Raw genomic sequence first — 12,919 nt, forward strand, 5'->3', positions numbered from 1 at the left:
TATTGCATCATTACACGACAAAGCATCAGTTTTATGACATCGGATGTAATTTTTCAGGATTTCAGAGAGCTGCTGTAGTCAATCCCTAGATGTTCTTTAAATTCACAAGGGCTTTACCGCCTGTTATAAGGCAATGGAAAGTATGTTGACACCAAACTTTGTCCAGTTCAGTGTTTTCTATGAGAAGACTCAGGATTTTTCAGAGGAAGCATGCTCAGGCTTGCATGGAGAGAGGCTTTAGTTGTACAGCATAAAATACTGAGGACTTTTCATTGTTGGGTGGTATTTGGACAATATTTAGCTACTTAAGATATTTTAATTACTGTTATTTTGTTAGGAAGTTTTTGGTAATACCTATTTTTATTTTTTTTAATGAAATTCCTTCTTCAAAGGCTGCACAAGGCTTTGATGTTCGCAGAGATCATAGCAGCTAAAGGATCTTCCTCTTTCAAAGCATTGCTACTGCTTTAGGTTCGCCTTCTGTAAATCTACGTTCCCAAGAGGAAATATTCAGAAGTTACTTTCTGTAGGTGGGTGGCTCCCTGCAAACATTTTGCATTTGGCTGGAGAGACTCCCTGGTTTGAACAGCTATTTGTTTCTTTCCTCGTTTCTCGTTTATGAGGAAAACATAAAAATGCTTACTGCACTTAAAGTCATTCTGGTAATGCTCTAAATTCTATGCTTAAGGATGCATTTAATTAAAGATTGACTATGGCATAAAGTGTAGTTTAATTAAATACCAATCAATTTCTATATAAAATACATCTAGAAGGGCTTCGACTCAGAACATAAAATGAGTCTCTGAGAGGAGATTCCCCTCTTCCACAGCTGAAAAATGACTTCCAACTGCATTTCCCAGTCAAAATAGTGAAGTACCTGTATAAAAACAGTTTGTTGAAGCAGGACCCTGACCTGATGTTCCTACTGCTTAGAGACTTCCTATTCATCCTTTCCCACTGCTGCTTGGGGATTTCCCTTTTCCATCCATCACTGGGATTTCGGTCAGGTCATCACCATTACTTTTCTACCAATAGCACTGTGACATAGAGGATGTTCAGGGCTTGGTGGGACATTGGCCTGACCTTCTGCAGCTTCTGACATGGGGTACAGCTGATGTTAATGCTGGAATTTCAGAACGATATGTGGAGTTCCTGCTCTTAGATGTTACACTGAGTCAAGGTAAAGTTTCAATTCTGACCGAGTCTACTTCTCAAGAGGACTTAATGTGACTGATTTTAAGATGCTCACTGTTCTCCATGCTCTGTGGTACTTCAGCAATGTTTATATGGTGAAAAGCAAAGTTATCCAACTTCAGAGTAGTGCCTTAAAAGTGAAGAGATTAAAACCAAAGGTCTTTTAGAAAATATTTTCAGAACTTTTTTGCTGGACGTTCTTAAGTTTAACCTAATAAAAATGGAGTTTAAACATTGGTTTATACAGGAAGAAAATTATTAATACAGTTTTAAAATATTTTCATTTTCAAGTACATGCTTCCATTAAAATCACCATTGTTCTTTTATTTCCCATAAACCTGTTTACATCAATGCTTTCCTTCCAAAATCTCTTCACATTACTGGAGCAGTGCCTCTCCCAGGGTCTCAGGGCACCTGGTGAGCATGACAGGACCCATTAGAAGTGTTTTTTCCATTCTGCAGAAGGAGAAATGAGAGCTAAAATCAATCTCATCTTTGCATTTGCTCCCTGGCACTATGTTAGCAGAGGACCAGCTTGACATGCCTCTGCATCACTGGATTGGAGCCAGCAAAGAGAGAAGCTTGCAGAGGTGAAGGCCCTCAAACCCAAGAACTCTGCATTACTTTGTGTTGGTGCTGTGTCTGATGCATGCATATGAGGTGTGGGTTGCAGAAATGAAGTTACCAGTTAATTGTTCTCCTTGCTGAAAGGCCTGGGTTAGTTGGTGTCATTACACTAATTTTTGTACTGTCTTAGTGACCTTCATATCATATTAACAATTTTATATTATGTTAGCAAATTGCTCAGCGAGAGCTGCTAGTCTGATTGCATTCTGAAGGTCATTAATATGATATGAAAATCTTATTGTATTCTCTGCTTTCATATTTTATTAGTGATATGGAAAGCAATAAAGAGGCTGATTTTTGCTGGGAGGTTCCCCGGGGAAAGAGGCTCTACAGCAGTGGTGTCCCACATTGGCTCCTAATCCAATCTCAATGGGAAGTTCAATTTCCTCATCATTAATTATTTAGCTGTATTTAACTGCTGTAAATTCTCAGATTAATTTTTTTAACTGTTGAGTTTGATGACCTCTAAAGACATTGGCATTAACCAATGCAATATGAAATATAGTGGCTTAATGCAAATAGAAGCTAACTTTTCCACGAGGATTTGTGTGAATGCATAATAATGGCAAATTTAATTTTTCTGCTATAACAGTGAAGGCTTATTGCATTACCACCTTTGGTGCAATTTGGCATCACAAAATGAAGAATGGAGGCAGCTGCAGCGTTCCCTTAAGGTGAATGTGGCTGGGCCTGGTGCTGCCAACACACATCCAGGTCTCCCATCAGTGATCTTGAGTCACTCAGGTCTTGGTTTGGATTCCTAAAAATTTTAGTTCCCACGTAATGTAGAGCAATGAAGTCCTCACATGTGTAGTGATGGGTTAAATTGTCTTCAGTCTCCTGAAAGAGCCAAAGGTGAGGGCAATAATCTTTGAGCAGTTTTCATTAACAACAAAACTTTAATCTTGAAGAAAGTTTGAAACAGTGAAGACTTGATAGAAAAGAAAGGTCATCGCTTGCAAAGACAAACGATTTTTGAAGTTAACAACATGCTGTATTAAAATTACTTCAGTCAAAACGATAAAAGTTTGTTATTAACAATGACAGTAGCTTGTTTTGTGCTTTAACAGTGTTGTGGCTCCTTAATTACCGGACTGATGGTGGAGAGGAAACTCCTCTGGTGGCTGTCGTGCACGAGAGTTTGTAGGAGTTGTGCCAACTGATAAAAGCTGAATGTCTACAAGATGAGATTTTTCTTTTCGACATACAAGTCCTGCCCAAGCATTTTCTTCCAAAAACACGTTGCCAGTGTGTCAGAGCCAGGACATGGGCAAGTTGTACATTTAATTGTTAAATGTTCTGATGACTTGTGTGAGAGTGAAACCAGACTTATTATGTCCAAATGCTGCTTTGTAACATGATTTTGCCAAACAGTGCATTTCTGTGTTTGATTTTAACTTTTTTTTCTCTGCCACCATATAAGACCATTCCAAGTTCTTTGGCTTCAGTGACATAACAGCAGCAACCTCAGCATATGGAATGTGCTTGCAAAACTAATTTGGAATTGATTCACTTGGTAGAAGCTTCAGGACAGTTAGACTGGAGTGTCCTGCAGCCTTGTGGAAATCCCATTGGCTTTCTCCATTGTTCTGCACGGTGCTGGAACACGGCGCTTTGGTGCACAGCAAACAAAACACATGGTACACCTGATGAGTATCAGTACTGAGGGAGATGCTCTGTATTTATAGCAAGGGATGCTGTGCCTGCTTGAACTATGGAGAAACAAAACCTAAATGAAATTTCCTAGCTTGATGAAAATTTGAGCAAGGATTGAGTTATAAAACCCCAAACCTGATCAATGTACTTTTAGGTACATCTTGATGCGGAGCGTGTGTCATCCACGAATCTGCATTATTATTGTTGCTTTGCAGTGCTGCTGGCCGTGCTGCAGGTGGCGATGCTGCACCAGAACTGTACCGAGCTCCAGAAAATCAAGAATTTTGCAAAAATTCTTTCTGCCTTTCGTACAGGAGATAGGAACGCATCCAGCATGGTACCGGTTAATATTGTCTTAGACGATGGTTTGGGAATACCAATGGGAGGTAAGAGCTGTGGACTGAGCTGTATTTCAGCACAAACAGAGCCCTTTAACCAGCAAACTTGTTCTGGGAAAGTTTCCAGCTCTGACCATCTCTTGCGTTGTGGGGTGTGGGATCTCATGCTAGGAGCATCAAAGAAGTCTCGGGAGACGTTTCAAAAGAGGACAGGAGCCTGGGAGGGAGACTTAAAAATCCTGGCTTGGGTACAAATAAAATACACTTCAGTCTCAAATTAATGTAAAATATTAGGGAACTGTCTCTCAGAGATTATTCCCAATGTGAAGTTAAAATACAAACATTCAAACAAAAAGGAAAAGCTGGCTGGTGTCCACAAAGAACAAGTGGTCTGGTTCCGATCCTCTGAACAACGATAATTCTCCAAAACTCACCTCTTTGTGTAGATTCCACTTCACAGGTTTTTATCTGCATTGTCTGTTTAAAGAAAATAAATAGCACTGCTTTGAAATATTACAGGTATCTGAGAAGAACAAGGACTTGTCCTTTGGCCTAGAATACCCTTTCATGGAAAAGAGACTTTGTTTAGAAACTCTGTTTTTCCTTCCAGAAATCGGACAACTGTGTGTAGCCATGAGCAGTCAGCTGGAGACATTTGGACACTTGAAAGATCCTCAAAAACTGCTTTTGGAGGACCTTGAGCCCGTGCTGCAAGGAGTGAGCATCTCCAGGAGAGCTTTCCTCTTGCTGGCACAAATCGCTGCACCCTGAGCTCCCATGTGTCGCCGGCTCTGCTGGGCTGCCCCTGTTCTCTGCTCCCACTCCGCTGCTTTGACTGAGCCCTAAAATCTGATCTGGCTTGGAATGGGCTATGCCAGGAAGCAAATACAAAAAGGTAAAGCAAAAGGTGGGGAAAAAAAATAGGGAGGCCTGAGCAGAAAAGACAGGAAATGATGATAATTATATTATTAATGACAAAATGTAATTAATTGGCTGTTAATGAATTTTATAAGCACCATAAAATTGCCATAACAGCCTAATTGCTTTGCTAGTCTTGCCAGCAGCCAATGAGAACATCAAGTGCTCTAATCCCCTTTACTTCGGCGTGGGAGGCAGCGGTGTGGGAGGTGCTGGCTCTGTGGGCACTGTCACGGCGACGTGTCCTGCTCCCAACCCATGTGCAGGCAGAGGGGCAACAGCTGATCTCCAAATTTATCATAGTCCTGGAAGAAGTAGGGGAAAGTCTCTCAACTCTTTGCTTTAGCCACCTGCAATGTGTTTCTTAGTTCATGATGTGCACAAAATGAGCAGGAAAAGGAGCTTTACTGAATAGAAGTGGTAGCCCAGTGAGATTTGCCATAATCTTATTGCTAGACGTTTCATCTCTTCCTGTAATTTCTGAAGAGAAAAACAAACTGCTGTTTGGGGCAATGTGGGGTCTCTTTGGCACAGCAAAAATTCATCAGCTATTATTTCAGACAGTTTGTACTGCTGCCTTTTCTGTCCTTATGTATTTATATTTCTTCCACTCTTAGCAAACATGTTCTTTCAGTACACTTCTTTGTCAGGAGAATGATGAGGATTAACTAAATGCATCTAAACATAACTACAGAAAAGGGGGAAAATACACTGCGTGAGCAAACATGGTGCTCTTCCCACTTCATTAGAATTTAATGAAGAAATACTCGGTGCCCAACAGGGGAATCCTAATTCATTATGTCCTTTGAATTCTCATTAAGCATATGCACAGTGACTACCAGAAAACAGCCCACTTTCAGCTCTGTTGTCCATTACTCTGCCTAATAGCTCTGTTGTCCATTACGCTTAAATGCTGATAACAGGAGAAACCCATGCAAGTTTTATTCCAGTAATTAATTTTCACTGGTTAATTCCTGATGACTTTCTGATGTCGCACTGGTGCAGTGAATCAGAATTGTTACACGAGTGAGGTTAAAGCTGTCCTGGTGGTGCTCTGAGAAGAGGATGGACCCCATTGTACCTCTTGTGCCCAACACAAGGGTTCTGCCTTGGAGCTGCTCCGTTATATGGGAAAACCACATTATGCACATAACTGGTGTAAACTGAAGGGCTGAATGATGACAGAAGCTGTCTGGAGCTATCCAGGAGGTGTAATGCTCTGCATAGCTTTGCACTGCTCGGGTGAACACTTTGGAAGGAGGCATGTGCAAGAAAACATGGTGTTGCTAAATGTTTCTGACGTATTATTTAGCTTCAGGCAATATTTAAAAGCTGCTTAATCGCTCACAGCTATATTTAAATTGTATTATTGCAATTGGCAAAGGAGATAGATATTCATTCCTATATTTCTTCACAGTTATTAATACTCATTTTTTACCTTTATTACTCAAAATAGTTAATGACTCTGAAATAAAGAATCTTTGGGGGCGTCACAGTGGAGAAATGGCTGGTTCTGTTACAGCTGCTTTCCAGAGATCTTCTCACCCCTGTTCCCTGCAGTTCAGTTGCAGTCTCCTGATGTCAAATCTCAAACACCCAAGAAGGGTTTTCTGGCAGGGAGAGGAGCTGATGGCAGGGAAAGGCTCAGGAGCAGGGATGTTCTGGCACACTACGTGGTGGAGGCTGGAATGGGAGCAGGGTGGGTGGCAGTGGCACCATGCAGGAATACAACCTCCTGAGGATGTGGGGCAAATCTCCCCCACAGCTCTGACCCCAAAGGGTGTGAAGGCTGAGCTTGAGGTGGTGCTCAGATAGTTTGCTGGTGATCGTTGCTGCTTTGGCATTCTTTTCTCAATAGATTTCTCCCTGATAATCTTGTGTTTCCTAATTCCTGTAGGAAGATGATGCCAGCCTCCAGAAGCTCTGATTGTATCTTTTATGAGATAGCTGTAAGTCAGCTAATATCTTCACAGTGGTGATAACTGTTGAAACAATGTGCTCTTTGGTGCGTGTGAAATGATCTGCATATTCAGTCTGAGATCTGTGTGAGTAATTAGAAAGTTGATCCAAAGTGGAAGCTGATGGGTGTCTCTTGATCAGCCTCAGTGGCTCTCCACAAGCTTTCTGCCATGGAGGCAGGAAGGGGACATCTCACTGGCGGTGACGGAGCCATGTGCCCATACGGTGCCTGGTGCTGTCCACGTATCGCCCTAAGGTGAACATGCTTTACTGCACCAAATGATATCTGCTTTCGCAAGTCATGCATGTTCTCTCTGATTTTTATTGTTTTATACTGAATTTGATTTTTCCTTATAGAGGTGAAAATAAATATAGTAAATCTCTCTATAAAAATAGGCTGTATTTGTTGGTGTCTTTTAACCTATTGACTGCTCTTGAAATGCCCCAAACGCACACAGCCTTGCTCCCAGATGCCTCTGCATGGTTAAGCTTTAGAAATTATTCATTATTTGTGTCATTCCTATGACAAATCTCCTCTGTAATGAGGTTTTATCCTTTTAAAACAAAATAACTTTTATTAACTCCTTGAAATAATAATCTTTCAAGGAGGGGAAGGCGTTTGTTGTGATTAATAGCACGCATTCACTGTGCTTCATGTAACTTTGCTGAATCTTAGTAATGGTGTAGGGGTCAGTTTCACTGTTATTAATAGTAATGATAATTATATCTTTTGGAAGCTGTCAGAAAAGTATCTTTTTTGTACAAGTCAGAACAGTGTAAACAGACTGTACAGGCAGGCACTACCCTTTCCATCAATAGGTAAACAATCTTTGTTAAGCTCATCTTGATAGTCTTATTTTGTTGCCACATTTTAATTACTCATCCTGTCTGTTTATATTCCATTGCGTTTTGCTGAAGATACAAGCTTTAAAAATCATTGGTATTTAGGAAAATCCAAAGCTGGGGTGATGCATGCTCAGGTGCTAATTTATTTACATCAATTAATTTCAGGCCCCTGATGTAAACCAATTAGTATTCAACACTTAATGGAGTCATTATCTGTCAGATTAGCTTTTAGAAATGCTTGTCACTGCTACAGGACCAGGCAGCAGAACTTTGCTAATAAAACTAGCAGAATTAATGGAGTGAACAGCATAGATAATGACTTAATGTGGAACATACAGTATAGAAAAGAGACTGAACAACTGTCTTCAAGAAATGAAGATATCATTGAGCTAGCTACTTTATTCCAAAAACAAGCTTAGGCTGTGCTCTTCAGAAACATCAAAGGTGTCTAGGTAAGCCTTTGCAAAGTTATGTTTCTTAATAAATAATTTCCCACCTTTGTGCCCTCACAAATGCACAATCTACCTCTTGTGCTTGATGTGGCATGCAAATAAATAAGTGCTTCGCACTGCACCAAAGCGTGGAGCCAGTGGTGGGGATAGCATCTCCAGGCTATTGAGCTGCTTCTGTGGGTGTCATCTCCCAACAGCAACTTCTCTAGATGAGACCTACTCTCTGAAAAACACTGATCACCCTACCTCAGCGCTGTGGGACACTAGAAAATAAATTTTATTTGAGAAGATCATCTGGGAGATTTAATTCTATAGGCAAGCAAGACTGACAGTGCACCCTCACTAATCTGGTAAGATCTGCAAAGACCAATAAATCTCCAAAAAGAATTCTGCTGCTATGAAGGTTTTCAGAAGCTTTCTTCACAGGTGCAAGATGACTGTGTGTTGTCTTGTTCTCCGAAGCTGCTGCCTTTTTTGTGTTTCACTAAGACATTCTTTGCAAAGCCTGTCTTTTTTTTTTAGCAGGTCCAGTCATTCAAGCATGCTCCATGTCAACCATCCTCCCTGCATGGAGGACAACCACAAAACTGAGTTCCAGCTGAAGCTTTTGGAGAAGAATACAAGTACAGCTTAAAATGCGTAGTATCTTTGTGTAGTAATTCCTATGATTTCTACTTCCACAGGAATTGTGGCATGTACATGTACCTGCTCATGTGTTTGTGATAAGGGTGACCTTGCTGGCCAAGGGGTCAGTGCTACACTTTTTGGGATGCAGACTGGTCTGGGGGCCTTGTGGCTGATTTCTTGTCTTTAGGAGGCAAATCTTCTACAACTAAACTCCAGCCTTTCACCTCTGAGGAAGCTTATCGCTTTCGAGAATTTCTAAAATCACTTTATATAGTTAGTTTCATGATTAACAATGTCAAAACGCTCAGGGAGAGAGAGAGACAATAAACATGAAAGCATCAAAAGATGGTTTTTGAAGCTAATGTAATTATGTGTGTTCCACATATTGTGTGGAACTCCTTGTTTCAAGAGGTCAGCAGAGTTTAAAACTACGGGAGAAGCCAAAGAAAGATTAGGCACAGATTTGAGTCATTAATATTTTCTTATTTCCATGAGGATGTAATGTATTTATGGCTGCATTTGAAAAAAAAGTCACTATAGCTTAGTACCAAAGCCAAGGCTACAGCATCTGTATTCCCTGGTACCTTTGCTTTCAGAAGTTTCTTGGTCACAGTACCAAGACCTCAACTCCACCATTCAATGAGAAGGAGTAAGGATATTACTGTTATTTACAATTCTTGATATAGCTCATAGTCCCTTGCCAGCTTTCTTCCTGCAATGCTCACTTGAGCCTGAATGATCTCTTCTTGTCAAGAAACCAGATTAGTTTTTATAGTTTTAGGTTATGCACCATTTAGGGACATATGGGAGAGCTGTCTTCAGCCTCAGAGATAATGCTACATCAGACATGTTTAAATCTCCTTCCTTGAAGCAACTGTACCTTGTGTACACAACCTACCACTGCACAGATGTTGTGGACAAGCACTGATGGCTGTATATATGTTGGCTGTATTCTGCATTGGTTCTGCTGTTCTCAGTAGCCATTTAACACCACTCCAAAAGGACTCAGTATATGGTGCAAAATAACATGTGCGTTTGGTTCCCACTTTGGTACGTGGTTGTTCTTCTGTGGTCCCAAACGTTTCCTTCCAAGGGTGACCCTGAGAGAAGGAAGACTGGCTCTTTCTCCATCTTTTGGTGATGTGACAATTCCCTAACTTCCAACACTTTTTAAAAAGCCTCAAAGACATTTGATGATAGATAGACATAAGCTAGCCTTTCCCATCATATCCATCTCCTGTTAAACCATGAGCAGCTGCTATACGAGCACCCACGTGACAGAGGTTTTAGGAATATCAGTGACAGAATATTTGCAGATTTATTTTCTCTGCCATTGCAGCAGAAAATCCTCAGTCATGTGAATTTCTCCTCTAGCTGTTTATCTGCGTGGTCCTTGGAGTGGGAGAACTCGGACTGCAGGGAACGAGGCGTGTTGGCTGCCGGCCTTCAGGAGGTACCAATGGTAAAAGAGGGAAATCCTTGGCTTTTTGGTCAACAGTGCGTGAGTTTGGAGGGTGGAGGGCTGAAAGCCATAGAATTTGTATTGCTTTTGTGAGAAAGATATGGGCATGAGAAACAGGCTGATTTCATGGACTTCTAGCCCAGCTGAACTCCATTTTAATATCTGTAAAGAAATTTAAACCCAGATTAACCTCAACCAGACTCAGATTTCATTGTGAACATTTTTTACAGCTGTTCAGAGTTTTCTGCTGTTCCAAAGAACAATTAATTCTGGTATCAATAATTTGTTTCTTCAAAGAGTTTATCCAGATGGTTATCGAGACAGTTTATATTTCCATAATTGAAATCGTATTTGACTGCTGTTGAACCCTCGGTATTTTTTTTGGTTTGTGGGTACTTTTCCCTACTGCATTACTTAGTCTATATTTGTCAGTCTAAGCAGTCGCTGGTCTCATTTCATAGCTGGAGATCCGGCACCGCTGCTTTGAGCATGCACGACGTGCGGTGTCGCGGTCCGGATCCCGCTTTGTGCTCCTACCTCCTGGAGATGCCCCCGTGAAAAGAAAGGAAATTGCTTTTGGATAACATCGCTATCCTGTCCCAGCTGGCATTGGCTGGTGCAGATATGTGTTTACATTTTGCTTTGAAAATGTAAACACTAATTAGGCATTAATAGGTCCCGGTTCTGGCAGGCAGGAGGCAGGGCTCTGCTTGGGGCTCTGCCCTGGCTGCAGTCCATGTCACCCCGTTCGCTATCTGTGTTTCCTGGCACAAAATGGGGATAATTGTTTATCCCTTTCCAAAGAGGGAGGGAAGGGACACCGGTGTGGGTCACCTAAGGACGACATATGTGAAAAGAACCGAACTGTCACATCAGCACTGTGATAGGATGGGAGCAGTTTGTAGTTCTGTAGTGCCATAGGATGAGTGCAAGAGGTATCTGGCAGCTTTGGCCAGCAGATGCAACTCAGCATCTAGTCCTGCTGTGGTCCAGATTTCAGTTCTAATTTGCTATGTAAAATATTTTGTTATTCTTGTTCCTAATGTATTCCCTTTTTGTGTACCACTGTGCAATGAAACGGTCACTGTGGTGCTGCTGCCGGCCCTGGCGTGGTTTTTCCCATGGCCATTTTGGGTCTTTGGGTGCAGCTTTTGCATTTCCTTCACAGGCCCGCCAGAGCAACCAGCAGCCGTTCTAATTAGGCGAACGTAATTCCTCGCGAACCGGCCCTTCTCCTTTGTGAGCCCATAGATCTGCAGAAAGAATAAAAGAGCACTGATTGCCTCCTCCTTGCAGCCCTTCCACTGATGAGGAGTGTTGCTACACCTAATAAATTAAAGGACACAAAGTTAATGAATTTTTCATTTGAACTCGCAGCTAGGTATGGATTAGCGAGGCTGACGTTACTGAAGAGCTCAGAATGAGGAAGGGTCCTACAGGGACATTTTCCTCCTTACTGAAATCTTTTCAGTCACCTTTTCAAGTATTATCTTGCTCTGTAGAAAGAGCTCTTTTAACCGTGCATAGCCTGTGGGGTCTGCTTTCTGTCCGCAGCAGAAATGTGATCATTCATTTTGTTTGTCTAATGGATAAAAATAAAGGGCAATGTGAATGACGTTCAGGCAGCCCCTCTGCTGAAAGAGAAGGGATTCAGAGGATCTGGAGCAGCACTCTGGAGCAGGCCTTTATTAGGCATAAATGCTCCCAATTCCTTTAAGTTCCAGTGTACAACATTTACACCAGCTGAAGGTTTCCTTTCTTCTCCCTTGGGCAGTGGGGTGAGCTGCAGAAGGCTTGGGCTTAGAATAAAACTACAATCAATTTATTAAAAAAAAAAAAGTTAGATGAATGTCAAAGGACCTGTATTATTTGGAATTATTTTCCTGCAGTCCATAAATTTCAAAGGATTTCAGCTACTTTAATGTAAACTGATTTCTGTCTGAGGCTTCTGAGTGGTAGATTCAGTGAGAACCAGCACGTGTGCTTCCCTCCCAGCAGCTTTGCATTCTTCTGTTTAGGGTACAAATTATGTCCTTTGGTTTTAATGCTTGCTTGCTGTTTGATGCTCTGAAATAGTTTAATTAAAAGGGAGAATCAAAACCAAAGCAAAAACAAAGGAAAATGCAAAGAACTGGAGCCCAGTCTTGGGAAACTCATAACGTTCAGTTGGAATTTGGATACCAAATGCTTTCCTAACCTGTAAAGCAGTGTCACATTTCAATTCAGCTGGCAGGTATTACCCTCTCTCCTTCACCCCAACAAATTATTTTCTGGTCTATCAGCAAGTATTTAAAAAATAAAAGAATTGGTGGTGAACAGTTATTGTGCCATTGGACTTGGCTACGCTTGCACCAGGTGTCACGTGAGGGAATTCAAAAGACTGGTGAGGGTGGAGGGAAGCAGGCCTAGGGATGAATGGAGAGAAGGAAATAGTTTTTTACAAAAAAGGTGGTGAGGCTCTGGAATGGGTTGGCTGCAGAGCTGGTGGGTGTGCACCTGATGGAGGTGTCCCTGCTCACAGCAGGGGACTTGCTGTAGGTGACCTTTCAGTGTCCTTCCAACTCAAACGATTCTATGATTTCATTGCTTATAGGTGTGCCTACCTTTTCCTTTTGGCTTTTTTTTTTTTTTTTAACTTGGCTTGAGAAGGAATTTATTGCAATCTGTTGATAGGCACCAGCACATCAGCATGAGCTGGGAGTGATATTCCAGCACGTGCCTCTCTTGTTAAAATATTTGCCAAGTGCTGCTGATTTCCTCCTTTTCAAAGACGACTACTCTTGCTGAGCATCTCTGTGGGCTTTTTCCGATTTTTTTTTTTTTTTTAAATTTTAATGAAT

General features: G+C 41.5%; 1 long non-coding RNA gene across 1 annotated transcript; it reads left to right on the forward strand.

Moving 5' to 3' along the window:
- LOC110403063 lies at nt 224-12,655 on the forward strand. Its single transcript, XR_002441475.1, has 3 exons — nt 224-3,863; nt 4,426-4,710; nt 8,513-12,655. It is a non-coding gene; the product is annotated as an uncharacterized LOC110403063 (long non-coding RNA).

This window comes from Numida meleagris, chromosome 8 (genome assembly GCF_002078875.1).
Source record: "Numida meleagris isolate 19003 breed g44 Domestic line chromosome 8, NumMel1.0, whole genome shotgun sequence".
NCBI classification, from domain to species: domain Eukaryota; kingdom Metazoa; phylum Chordata; class Aves; order Galliformes; family Numididae; genus Numida; species Numida meleagris.